The 14,237-nt window shown below is 45.2% G+C and overlaps 1 protein-coding gene across 9 annotated transcripts in view; it reads left to right on the plus strand.

The window, feature by feature from the left end:
- Window positions 1–6,309: 6,309 nt before the first annotated feature.
- TMEM94 (transmembrane protein 94) overlaps window positions 6,310–14,237 on the plus strand; it is a 33,572-nt gene continuing 25,644 nt past the window's right edge. For 5 of the 9 annotated variants that reach the window (XM_042966882.1, XM_042966884.1, XM_042966886.1 and 2 more), the window contains exon 1: window positions 6,310–6,459. The gene's annotated coding sequence lies outside the window, so the exon portion shown is untranslated. Of the gene's footprint in view, window positions 6,460–6,666; window positions 6,756–14,237 lie in introns of all 9 variants that reach the window. The other 4 variants (XM_042966891.1, XM_042966892.1, XM_042966883.1 and 1 more) reach the window with 3 other exon arrangements.

The following is a 14,237-nucleotide window of genomic DNA, read 5'->3' on the forward strand; positions in this document are numbered from 1 at the left end:
TTGATCCTTTGGTCCACCCTTCCAAAGAGCCTGGAAGTGCCTGGAGGTCTGTCTGAAACTTCAGAGCAATAGAGGTACTTAGCGATTGGCAGGATGTGGACCCCGCCATTGATTTCTGACAAAGGACTCTTGATTCTGATTGCGGTGTTTAGCTCAGTGGAGTTAAAAGAATTTCAGCCCAGAGATCTTCGACCATCACCATCTCATGCTGCCACCTTTAAACAAATGATTAGGTGGAAAGGCCAGGAGGAAGGATGTTCTAGCACAGGGGGAGGGGCTTGTTCAAAACCTGCATCAAGTCCTGCGGAGTCACCCCCGTTCTCTGACCCAGGTCTCAGATCTGCATCTAAATTTTTTTTTTAACGTTTATTTATTCTTGAGACAGAGAGAGACAGAGCATGAACGGGGTAGGGTCAGAGAGAGGGAGACACAGAATCCGAAACAGGCTCCAGGCTCTGAGCCGTCAGCACAGAGCCCGACGTGGGGCTCGAACTCACGGACCATGAGATCATGACCTGAGCCGAAGTCGGACGCCCAACCGACTGAGCCACCCAGGCGCCCCTCAGATCTGCATCTAGATGAAGTGAAGTCTCATAAACAGTCAGAATTGTTTCCTGGATGGTGCTTCTTTGTTCTGTGCTTTGCTCTCAACTGGCTGTTTCGAGGCATCTGGGGCTGAGCAGAAGTACCTTGCCATTAGAACTGATGCCATGTGAGGTCCAGCATGTAGAAACCTAGGTATCATTCGTCCCTTTTTCTCCTCGGACCTTACGTCCCATCAATCACTACCTTTTGCCTAGCCTACCTGCTAAATATCTCTTGAACACATCTACCTCTTGCCATGCCGGCTGCTACCCCCTTAACAGGGGCTACGTTGAACAGATTACTGCCAAGCCTTCTCTCTAGGTTTCTCCAAGCTGCTGTTGCTTCTCTGCAATCCGTTCCCCACTCAGCAGCCGAAATGAGTATTTTTATTTTTTTAATTTTTAAAAATACGTTTGTTTATGTAGTTTTGAGAGGTAGAGAGAGCACAAGCGGGGGAGGGGCAGAGAGAGACACAGAGGGAGACACAGAATCAGAAGCAGGTTCCAGGCTCTGAGCTGTCAGCGCAGAGCCTGATGCAGGGCTCGAATGTGTGAACTGTGAGATCGTGACCTGAGCTGAAGTCAGATGCTTAACCGACTGAGCCACCCAGGCGCCCCCAAAATGAGTATTTTGGTAAATGCCAATTGGACCGTGGTACTCTCTTGTTGTTCAACTCTCTTGTTGAAAACCCTCCAAGAGGGGTGCCTGCTTGGCTCAGTCAGTAGAAGAGGGAATTCTTGATCCCGGGCTCGTGAGTTCGAGTCCCACACTGACTGGAGATTACTTACTAACCCCCCTACCAAGAAACCGTCCATGAGTTTTCCAGAGCCCTTAGAATAAAGTTCAAAACCGGCAGCGTGTTGCATAAGACCCCGGATGAGCTGCCCCCCGACACCTCTGGCTTTGTCTCCACCATTTCACTCTCCCCCTTCCCTGATCCAGTCATGCAGGAATCCCCTTCAGTTCCTTGGTCTCATACTTCCTTCCTCAGGGCCTTTGCGCCTTCCACCTCTCCCTCTGAGATGCTTGTTTTCATTCCCTTTGTCTGGCTAACTTGTCATCCTTCAGATTTCAGCTTCAACGTTACTTCTTCAGGAAAGTCTGCCCCAGCCAACCGAGATGTTAAGATGCCATGAGAGATGCTTGTTTGCAGCACTTTGCACACTTGTGATGAAGTAATTATTTCTTTAACACCTTGTCTCCTCCACTAGAATATTAGTGACTTGAGGGTGGGATCCTGTCAGTTTTCTTCACCGCCGTATGCCCAGCGTCCAGTTCCGGTCCTGGCACATACAAGGAACTCAGCAAACATGTGCTGACCAATTGGCAGGTAGGTCAACATAGTATGATGTCGTTGGTCAGTTTCAAGCTGAGGTTTATTTTGGGCTGATTTGAAACACGTTTCTTAAATTCAAATTACACTGAAATGTTCAGCTCCATCTCTTAAATATTCCACAGGGTCGCAAAATGAGTGAAGCAGTGATTTTCTGTTGGCTATACTACCTAAGGTGAAGTCACTAGGTGTTACTACCGGCTAGTATAACAGAGACATTGCATGGCAGAAGGAGAAGGAGCTGGGGCGCCTGGGTGGCTCAGTCAGTTAAGCGACCAACTCTTGATTTTGGCTCAGGTCATGATCTCCCGATTGGGGAGACTGAGCTCTATGTCTGGCTCTGTGCTGACGGTGCGGAGACTGCTTGGGATTCTTTCTCTCCCTCTCTCTTTCTACCCCCCACCTTCTCAAAATAAATAAATAAACATTAAAAAGAAAAGGAGGGGGGAGCCTGGGTGGCTCCATGGTTAAGCATCCGACTTCAGCTCAGGTCATGATCTCACAGTTTGTGGATTTGAGCCCCACGTTGGGCTCTGTGCTGACAGCTCGGAGCCTGGAGCCTGCTTCAGACTCTGTATCTCCCTCTTTCTCTGCCCCTTCCCCACTTGTGTTGTGTCTCTCAAAAATAAAATAAAACATTAAATAAATAAATAAATAAATAAAGGAGAGGGAACTTCCTGCTGGCAGATCCATCCATATGGCAGAGTGTCACATAGGACAGACCATGGAGTATGGAAGGCTTTCATCCTTTCTCCTTCTCTTTTCCCTCTACTGCCTCTCCCCTTTTGTTTTAAGGAGAGAACTATGAGTGTTTATACAGCTGGGGGGAAAGAACTGAAAGGAAGCAACTAAAAACGCAAGAGAGACAGGATAATTGGGCACCAGCTCATTTATTCCACAAGCATCAGATGTCTATGGTTAAACAAAGCCAGGCACTTTGTTAATCAATACTGACACACAGATGAGTAAGACACAGTGCTTGGAATCGAGGGGATCACTGGAAGAGAAATGTCACATAGATAATGCTATTAACTATACGAAACCTAGCAATGGGCATATCCATTCTTTACACAGAATTATATACAAAGAAATGTTAGCTGGCACCCAGAAGTAATCACAAAGCAACTTCAAATATTATTGTATTCTCTTGAGAAAAATGCCAAAGGGGGAATTCCATACATGGTTCACAAGAAACCTTCTTAAACTCCTATTGTTCATTTCTCTTTCCCTCCTCCTGTCTGTTAAGGAGGACTCTGTCTTTACCTATTAGGTTCCCAGATCATTGCATAGTATCGAATAATAGGGGAAGGCATTTTACCTATTCACCTAAGGTATTTCTTTAAAAAAAATTTTTTTTTTTAGTGTTTGAGAGAGAGAGAGAGAGACAGACAGACAGAAGCAGAGCATGAGCAGAGGAGGGGCAAACACAGAATCCGAAGCAGGCTCCAGGCTCTGAGCTGTAGGCCCAGAGCCCAATGTAGGGCTCGAACTCGAGAGAACCATGAAATCATGACCTAGGCCAAAGTCGGATGCTTAATCGACTGAGCACCCAGGCGCCCCATCTAAGGTATTTCTCACTCTGCCCTAAAGCTTCTCTCTTCCGTCGCTCCAAACTTCTTCCACCTCTTCTAGAATCCACACCACCTTGGCTCTTCTCTTCGCTTGCTCCTCCCCTCTTTTAAAACCGTCTGCTCTCATCAGCTGGTAACTCCTCTTCCTATCCAAACTAAACCAAGTCATTCAAGACTTGGCCCTTCTCAGTCCTACCCTTCCCCTATTAATCTACTGCTGGGCAATGATCTGGGAACCCAACAAGCACAGACAGAATCCTCCTTAGCAAGCAAGAGGAGAGAAAAGAGACTGGAAATACTTACGCATTATTATTACTGTTACTGTTCTTATGAATTGTAATTTCTTGGTTGAAATATAGCTGAACACTAGTGCATTATTAATATTATTTTCCTGTGGTAAGTGAAGTGATACATACGGTTATCTAGGGGCATTTGGAACAAACAGAGCAGGACCATCATCATAAAGGATGATAGGGAGTTAGCCAGGAAGAAAGGCGGTAAGAGGCATTTCAGGCACAGTGAACAGGATAAGCTAAGGGCTAGGGATGGCAAATAGCATGTGAGGCTGGGGTAGGGGAAGGGACTGAGGATACAGATGGGGAAAGGAATAGGGGTCTCTCTTTTTTGGAGGCACGTTGAGAAGGAAATAGAAGTAGTTGGAGTAGATGAGAAATGGCCAACTGGAAGGCCTTGGTTTCTTCATCTAGGTTATTTTGGAAGGGAGACAGAGGAGGCTCCAGAACAATGAAGGGTTGGTACAGCTGCCTGATATTGCTAAACAGCCATCAAGACATGACCACCTTGACCTCAGAGCTGCCAAAAGTCTTGCCAGGGTGAACTTAGATTGGGTCCACTGGTATGCTTTGGCTTGAGTGATTTGATTTACTTCTTCAGCAAAGTTTTACGGCTGGGGGTACTGACAGAGGGAATGGTCAGGGGGTAAAAGGAGTATAGCACAGACCCTGAAACTGGTAGGTGCACAGTTCAAGTTTGTTGGGTGATATTCATAAAACACAGTGGAGCAGAGAAACAAGTGTGGCTAGAGGAGACAGGGGTACAAGGTAGAGCAAGGCACGATGACTGTGTTACATTTGTTAACTTTCCAAATGTAGCCACGTAAACCTTCTGGGATGAGGTGGAAAGACGTAAGGTATAGGCAATTGGCTAGTCCAATTCAGCAAACATTTACTGGGCACAAGCTCTGAGTAAGGGGCTGTGGGGACTGCCAGGGTAAGCCGGCTGCCTTCAGGGAGCTTCAGATCTTACAAAAACAGTGCTGTACAAAGCATTATTTTTGTAAAGGCGTCAATGGAGACACAAAGAGGCATAGCACTACACAGAATTTCAATGACCAAAAAAGTCAGGGAAGGCTTTGAGGCAGGGAGCATTGGAGGTGAACTTTCAGGATGTGTGTATATTTGAAGGTTGGCTTTATTTAAGGTAGAAGGGAATCTTTAAAGGGTAGGGAAGCTCTTGGGTTAAAGAGCAGAGAGGTGGGATGGTCTCAGACGCATTTTAAGGATGGAGAATCTGGGGTGCCTGAGTGGCTCAGTTGGTTAAGTATCCAACTCTTATTATTATTTTTTAATTTTAGAGAGGGTGTGGGGGAGAGGGGCAGAGGGAGAGAGAGAGAACCTCAAGCAGTCTCCAAGCTCAGCATGGAGCCCAACTTGGGGCTTGATCCCATGACCCTGGGATCATGACCTGAGTGGAAATCGAGAGTCGGACACTCTACTGACTGAGCCACCGAGGTGTCCCAAGCCTCCAACTCTTGATATCAGCTCAGGTCTTCATCTCAGAGTTATGCGTTCAAGCCCCACGTTGGGAGCCTAAAAATGGATGCTGAATCTATGCAGCTGCAGGATTAGATTGGCCTGTGGGGAATTAGCCTGGTAACCTATATCTGAGTTGATTTATGAGGGGCTTTGAATGTGAAGCAGAGAGATACAGACTTTGTCTATAGGCAAGGATAAACTGCAGAAGATTTTTGTGTGCAGAACGGTAACATAATTCAATCACTGTCTTAAGCAAGGGCTAAAACAGTTGAAACACACATGATTAGGTACCAAAAGGATACCTTTTTGAGAAGGGAGGTTTTAATTACATAATTCATTAACAGGGGAAAGGGGCTCTTACTTCCCAGGGCCAGTCATGACCCTCTTCCGATTTTATAAACAGATTGAAAAACAAAACACAAAAAAACTTAAGTCTCCAGACTTCCATCTCTGGGAAAACAGAAGTAAATACTGACACAGGCTTGCTTTGTTTTCCCAAGAGAGCTCTCCTAGACGATTTCTCCCATTATCTAGGGGGAAAAAAATTAACTTGTTTTTCCCTTTAGAGTACAGCTAAGCTGAAGGGAAAACTGATGTATCGCCTTAGATTCTCCAGCTTTGGTTTGGTTGCAGTATTAGTCTCTGAGCCAGGTGTTCACAGCAACAAGAAGGGAGCTTACTTAGAAGAAGTAGGAGACGCGGGTGCTCTGCAAAAGGACTGATTTTAAAAAGAAAGAAAGAAGGCGGCTGGGGCGGGGCTCTGTCCATCTTTTTTGGATAATTACGTAGGAAAAGTAATTGAGGTGGAAGCCGTGCCCTCGCCTCTAGTCAGGACCTCTGAACCCGAAAGCGCCAGAGCAACATGCCCAAGGATGGACAGGGGTTTCCTACTCTCCCGCCCGCATCACTCGGCGTTTAATTCCGCCAGGCTCCCAGAGGGACGATTTTAGCTACAGTCTAGCGCGCAGTGCAGCCAATAAGAAGCCAGGAATCTCCACCCGTCTCGGATTTCAACCAATCGGCGTCCAGAACTTTAGCTTGCTAGCGGCGTCCCTGTTGTCCGAGAAAGGAGGCAAGCCCCCTTAGAGTTGCCAGCAACGGACATGGCCGCGGCCCCTGGAGGAGGGGACGTGAAGTGAGGAGGGGGCTGGGAGGGAAGAGGACGCGAGCAAGGAAGACAGCCCCCTGGGCCCCGGTAAGTACGAGAAGGCCAGTGGCCCGAAGCAAGGGGAGCAGGGAAGCAAGGGGGCGTGGGGCTCGGCCTTCGACGTCCTCTGGATTCTTGGCCAAGGAGAGAGGAGTCTGGGGTCTGCACCCAGGAAATGGCCTCGGGGGATCTCTTCGAAGGGGGAGTCAAGGGACGGGCTCTTGCCTCCAGCCCCTGGCCATTTCCTTTCCCCAGGTGCTCACACTTGTCCTTGGTCCTGGCTTGGCCCCTTGGGGGTCCCGCGTCAGATCGAAGCCTCCTGCCAACAAAGAACCCTGCCCCAGGTTTGTGGTGGCTGGGCCCTGGCGCAGGGGGGCTTCCAGCGCCGAAGCCCAGTGTATTTACAGGCCTCTGGGGGCCCACACCCCCAGCCCCAGTTCAGACCGTTGTCCCCGCTGCGCGCACTCTCTGCTGCCGCCCGGGCCCTCGTGCTGACCGCGTCCCGTGTCCAGGTGGATGGAACCGGATGGGGCTAAACCCTGAGCGGCGACGGTGCAGTTTGAGCATGCCCTGCCTTTTTTTTTTTTTTTTCTTTTCTTTTCTTTCCGTCTTTCCAGAAACGTTTAAAGACTCCTTAGAAGCAACTATAGGAACACAGTACTTGCCATCCTGCAAACCGACTGCTGTGCTGTGCCCTCCTTCCCCTGCCGCACACCCCAGAAGTCCAGTCTCACAGTCCCTCGCGTGCCACGGCGTGAGCCCCTGCCGGGTGCCCGGTGCCAGATGCCAGGGAAACCTTGCCCTTTCATTGGTGTGGAACCACAGGCTGCACTTTGGCGTGTTCGTTGATTTTGGTCACGTGCTGCTACATCCCACCCTCTCTTCCGAGTTTTTGTGTGGCTCTAGGGAAAAAAAAAAAAAAAAAGGAGGAAGCCTTGCACTGAAATCTGTTTCCCTTCAGGCATGTAATTTTAGCTTTGGAGATGTTAGTTTTCTCATGCTTTGTTCACACACTCAGCTTCAGTGACATCCTTCAGTTATTCCCCGGGCACCCTTCGACGACGGAAGTGGGGAAGGAGGAGCTGTAATGTTTTTATTTTACAAATGTGGAGAGTAACTTTTGGGAGGGGCAAAGGGGCGGGGCCGGGGTCACCTGGGGCCAGGACTGGAACTCTGAGGTCCAGATGCTTCAGTTCTTTATCCACTACACCAGTTGTTTCCTAGGTGAGAGTGAGAAATCAAGTTCCTTAACTTCTCTGAGCTTCTTGCAGGGTGATGGAGGGCCTTAAACGAGAGAGTATACGGAGGATCTCTATCGATAGGTGTATATGACATAGGTACCAGCGCTTACTAGGTTAATACACGTTTGCATTTGTTATTTGTAAGTAACCAACAGGTAGTTCACTGGCGGATTTCTTGCATTAATATTTACTGTGGTCTTTCTATATGGGGCCAAATGATTTCAGCGATTCTCAGTTGAGAGAGCAGGAAGGGATGGAGGCAAAGCATCTTAACCTCTTCCTCCATTTTGGCGGAACTGTTGTGTTATTGTAGTGTTACTGACAGGGATATGTCTCCTATAAGAAGAACAGTGTAGAGGCAGAAAGAGGTTGGGAACCACTGCAGAAGAAATACTACTGTGGTATGTCTCTGTGGTAATCTTGGCAAAAGAAGGGCTGATCTTCGTATTCCAACAGGTGGTTTTAATTTTTTTTTTTTTTTAAGCAATGGCACAGATAAGGCACATCATCTGAAGAGTCAAATAAAAATGGTCCATGGGATAAAAAAGTTTGAAAATCACTCTAAAGATCAGAACACATCAGAATGTAGCCTATTATGAACCCTGGAACAGGGGCAGCGTGTTCAAATAAAATCCACAAATTATCTGCAAGTCTTATATTGGCTGCCCTGTTAGCTTTAACATCCTTGCTCACTGGTTCTTTTTGTTAGAACTTCAAATAGAGAAACTGGTGGATACCACGGAGCCGCTTCCTTGACCGGGGAGGTGAAGTACAAACCATCCCCTTGATAATCAGCCTCCAAACAATTGAGAGTTAACTGCCCTTGAACTCCCCCCCACCCCCACCCCTACCCTGCCCCTTGTTTGTGGTGACCCGACATCAGAAGATTAGACCGGGAGAACCAGGGCTGGGCGGTGAGATGGAAGAAAACAGAAAGCCCTTCACAATTCTATTTTGAGAAGTTGCTAGGGAGTGCCAGCTCCAAGTGTTGAGAATCAGCCTTTTGGAAAGCTTAACTCCTGCTGAACTAATGAGAAGTGAAGGTCACAGTACTTTGGTTCTGTCCCACTGCCCTTTCCCTAATGTTGGGCTTGGGAAACGGTGTCTATGAGGAGGGGGAAGGGCGCTAATGTAAATACTACCTAAACCCAAGGCTTTACTGAACCTTACCTGGTGAGTTGAGTCTGAGCTCTTACAATAGTGAGTTGGAAAGACACAAAACCTCTAAACCCATTCCTGGTGTTCCAAGTGAGAAAGTCCCAGGTCACGGTTGGCACTTCTCCACTGGTAAATGTGTGTCAGTATTTTTTATCTTGTTGTTGTGTCAGTGTCGTTTCCTTGAGACTGTCTTTCTTTAGCTAAAAGCTAGGTTCCTTTAAAAATATTGTTTGAACCCTGGTTTCCAAGCCTGGATTTGTTTGTAGTAGCACAGGTGAGCTAAAGGGTAGGTCAAAGCTGTAACAGGAATGTTTTTCTTCCGGAACTGACCCGCCAGCCAGAATGTGTGGTTTGGTGATCAGGGGTTTGTATAATAATAAGCTTCGCCTGTGGCTGCTGAGACAGTAGTAAACAGTATTGGTCACATGGTGTGGCAAGTAGGGTAAGGGCCAGATTTAAACCGGCCTGATGCCTGCCTCAAGCTCGGCACATTTCACGCTGATTGCTTTGGGTTTCCCTAGCTCCAAAGACCAAAGTGGTGGGGGAGTCAGGGGTGCCCAAGGGAAGGAGACCCTTCCAGGGTTTACAGCAGCCTTTGGGAAACCACACATCTCAGTGTAATTATATGAACCCAGTTGTTTTTTTCTTTTTAAATGTTTATTTATTTTTGAGAGAGTGAGCAAGAGAGTGGGGGAGGGGCAGAGAAGGAGGATCCAAAGTGGGCTGTGCGCTGACAGTAGAGAGCCAGAGAGCCTGATGCAGGGCTTGGACTCGTGAATCTTGAGATCATGACTTGAGCCGAAGGCCGACACTTAACTGACTGAGCCACCCAGGTGCCCCTGAACCCAGTTTTATTAATTTCAGGATCCTTTTGAAAAAGGCATTCATAATAGCAATATTCCTTAGTAGGGAGGTGAACAGAAAACTATTGGGAAGTACTTGGAAAAGATATATACTGGAGAGAAAATCAAAGATGTGTTTAAAAGAGCATAAATATCCCTGAAGTTGACATGGAACTCAAAAGGGGGAGTATTGCTTAGTAACATAAGCCAGATCCAATAGCAAAATCAGAATCAGAAGTTGGTGGGGGTTTTTTTATTGTGATAAAATCGATCATTTTATTTTTTATTTTTTTTAATGTTTATTTTTGAGAGACAGTGCACGTGCACATGTGCACACACATGCATGATTGGGGGAGAGGCAGACAGGGAGAGAGAGAATCCCAAGCAGGCTCTGTGCTGATATGGGACTTGAACCTGAGGCAAAATCAAGAGTTGGATGCTTGGGGCGCCTGGGTGGCTCACTCAGGCGTCTGACTTCAGCTCAGGTTATGATCTCATAGTCCATGAGTTTGAGCCCCACATCGGGCTCTGTGCTGACAGCTTTGACCCTGGATCCTGCCTCAGATTCTGCGTCTCCCTCTCTCTCTGCCCCTCCCCTGCTTGTGCTCTGTCTCTGTCTCTTTCTCAAAAATAAACATTAAAAAAATTTTTTTTAAAAAAAGGAAAGAAATCTAAACCAAAGTCACAAAGATTTTCTTTTATGTACTTTTAGAAATTTTATATTTTTACATTTAGGTGTAGGATCCATTTTTACTTAATTTTTGTATATAGTGCAAGCTGTATTTCCAAGTCCCTTTTTTTTTTATCTCAATGTTCAATTTTTCCAGTATAGTCTGTTGAAAAGACTTTTCTCCACTGAATTGCCTTTGCAGGCTTCTCAAAAATCAATTGACCAAATATATCTGGATCTATTTCTGGATTCTCTATTACCAGGCCAATACCACACTGCCTTGATTGCTGTGGCTTTACAAACCTTGAAGTTGGATGGTGAAAGCCTTCCAAACTTTGTTCTTTTGCGGTAGTCTAATGTGAATGTCTCTTATTACAAGTGGAACTGAGCATCTTTTCATATGTAGAAGCTGCTGGATTTCTTGATCTCTCAGGGTTAGAAGACATTATAAAAGGTTATTCCTTTCTTATTTGCTCCCTGATGTATTTATTATCTCCATAATTTCCCAGCCTCTGCTTGGATCCTTCCGGTGCTGGGGAGCTCGTTGCCTTTCAGGGCAGCCTGTTCCATTTTTTTATACAGTTCTAATTATGTAAAAGATATCGCTCATGTTGAGTCCCAGTCTGTCCCCCCTGGAGTAAGTCTGGCCCTCCATTCATGTGGCAGCCATTGTGCCCTTCTAGACGGCTCTTACCAAGTGTGCTTTGGCCAAGTGGCTAATCCTTTCCAGCATTTCTCATATCAGAATTTCCTCAACCTTTCTGCTGCTGTCAGAAAGCTCCCCACTTTTGTCAGTGTGCGTGATGGACAAATGAACAAAATATTCCAGGTGTGCTCTGATAGGTACAAAAATCAGACTTACCTCTCTGTTTTTGGGGGATGTGGCATGTTAATTAATTAACATGTCTGTTAATGCAGCCTAACTGTGAATGAGCTTGGGGTGGCCATGTCACCTGTATTGAAATTGCACTTAATTAAGCCACTTAGAGTAGTTTTACACAATAGTTTTTGATGTTTAGTTATTTTTGAGAGAGAGAGGGGGCGGGGGTGGGGGAGGGAGGACAGAGGATCCGAATCAGGCTCCAAGCTATGAGCACAGAGCCTGATGCAGGGCTCGAACTCATGAACTGTGAGATCATGACCTGAGCTGAAATCAGTAGCCAGCCGCTTAATCAACTGAGCCACCCACGCGCCCCTAAATAGTTTTTGAACCTAAGCATAGGACATAATATCGAATCTATTACAGTTAAATTGAATCTGTTAGGTGCAGCCTGTTGAGATCTTCTTGGATCTTGACTTTTATCTTGTTTCCAGATTTATGCTATCTGAGATTAGCACACCATCTGTTTTCTCACCCAAGTCATTGATAAAAATATTGATTAGGATGCCACCAAGGAGAGAACCCTGAGGCTTGTTATTAAAAAACCTCCTTCCAGCTGAACATCAATCCATCAGTTAGTACCCTTTGGGCACAGCTATTCAGCTGAATACAAGTCCCCCGCATTGTGTTTTCTGGGTGTTGGGTATGGCTAGAGTATAAGCAGAGCTAATGAAGATTGTATTGGAAGGGATTAGAAGGACAGCCAACTCCTCAGCTCGCCCTCCACCTGAACCTTGGGCATCCACTTAGCTCTTTTTGATGCTGGATCTGAACTTGGCACCAGGAAGCATCCGTCCCTTTGTTTCCATGGCTACTATGCTGCCTTTGTCTAGATACTCGTCATGGCAAACCAAAATTACTGTAATTTTCGTCTACCTCTTCTGCCTGTAATTTCTTTCCCTTCCCCCTCTGATCCGTTCTCTACCCTCTTAAAATACTGGGACCTGCTCAGAAACCTTCAGCGACTCCCCAGGGTCACTTTGTTTTGGCCTTCAAGCACCTATGCATTTCAGCTCCTGATTCCCCTCTCTATGTGGCCTTTCATTTCTTCTCTCTTACTTAGGTCTTCTGCTCTAATCGAACAGATCAGATCACCATCTTTCAAAAAGGCTCTGTCCATTTCTTCCTTGGTGGCTTTGTTGAGACTCCTTGTTCTCCCTCTTCTCACCCTTAAGCTTTCCTGAGTGCACCACTTGGGTCTTGGCTTCTTCCAGGAAGGGATCCCTGGCCCCGCCAGCCCCCATTTGCAATTCTCATTTGGTATTTCAATGCCAGTGTGAATATTTAGTTATGTTTTCTCACAATATTCAAAACCTGGCTATAGTATAAATCCCTCTATGGAAGGGACCATATCTTATACTTTTGTCAAAGCAGGACCATTCCGTACGCTTAGTAAATATATACAGTTATTATGTGCAGTAGGCATTTAATAAATGTTCACTTCCCTCATCAACCCTTCTCTTTTATATCCACCATATCTTGCGTGTGCTAGGCATTTTAGAGCTTGGTAGAGCTGATTAGTTGGATCTCAGATCCCACCTTACTTTTTAGAAATGAACTCTACTGACGCAATATTTCCACAAGATAGGATGCACCTATTTAAGTATGTAGTTCAAAGAGTTTTGACAAAACTATACACCCTCGTCACTGCCACCCACAGTCAAGATATTGAACAAAAGACCCCTGTGCCCTTTGCAGTCTTTCCCTCCCCATGACCCTAGGCAACCCCTTCCCTGCTTATTGTCACCATAGATTAATTTCACCTGTTCTCAATTTTATATAATGGGATCATATGCTATGTGCTCTTTTGTGCTTCTTTCACTCAGCAAATGTTTTTGAGATTCAGCCACATTGTTGTATGTGTCAGTCACTCCTCTGTTTGGTCACTCCTTCTGGGCAGAATTCCATTGTATGGATATACCACAGTTCATTCACATGTGAACAGACATTTGGGTTGTTTCCAGTTTTGGGCTATTTTGAATAAAGATGCTATGAACATTTGTATACAGTTCTTTTTGAAGAAGTATGTTTTCATTACTAGGATATATAGTGAATGTATACTTAACTTTCTTAGAAACTGCCAAAATGTTTTCCAGAGTGATTGTACCATGTTATATTCCCATCAACAATTTATGGGTTCATATCCTCACCAACACTAAATATTGTCAGTCTTTTTCATTTTAGGCGTTCCAATAGGGTATGTATGGGTATTAATATTGATAAACATGAATATATTAATATAAATTTTAACATTTAATTATTTAAACATTAAATGTTAATATTGAGTCTTCCAATCTATGAACATGGTATATCTCTCCATTTATTTAGGTCTTGAATTTCTCTCAATAGTGTATAGGCCATATATAATAATTTTTAATGTTTATTTATTTACTTTTGAGAGAGAGAGAGAGAGAGAGAGAGAGAACAAGCAGGGGAGGGGCAGAGAGAGAGGGAGACAGAATCTGAAGGAGGCTTCAGGCTCCAAGCTGTCAACACAGAGTCCGATGTGGGGCTCAAATCCACAAACTGTGAGATCATGACCTGAGCCGAAGTTGGATGCTTAATTGACTGAGCCAACCAGGGGCCCCTTACATATATATTTTAAAAAGTCATCCCTAAGTATTTTGTGGGGTTTTTTTTTTGGTGCTATTGTAAGTGATATTGAAAGTGTCCTATTTTTCTATATTTCATTATAGCACGTACAAATTTAATTTATATTTGTATTTTGTATTTTGACCTGTATCTTGTAACCTTGCACACTTATATGTTCTATTCCTTAGAATTTTTTCATATATTATCTAGCCTTCTGCAAATAAAGGCAGTTTCACTTTACAATCTTTATGCCTTTCATTTCTTTTCCTTTTTTTTTTTTTTTTTTTTTTTTTTTTTTAAGTAAGCTCTAGGCCCAGTGTGGGGCTTGAACTCATGACTCCGAGATCAAGAGTCGTACGCTCTACTGACTGAGCCAGCCAGGCACCCCTGTTCTCCTTACTTCTGAGTCTTTATTCTTCACCTAGGTGGCACTTTGTTCATAT

This window comes from Panthera tigris, chromosome E1, assembly GCF_018350195.1.
Source record: "Panthera tigris isolate Pti1 chromosome E1, P.tigris_Pti1_mat1.1, whole genome shotgun sequence".
Lineage (NCBI taxonomy): Eukaryota > Metazoa > Chordata > Mammalia > Carnivora > Felidae > Panthera > Panthera tigris.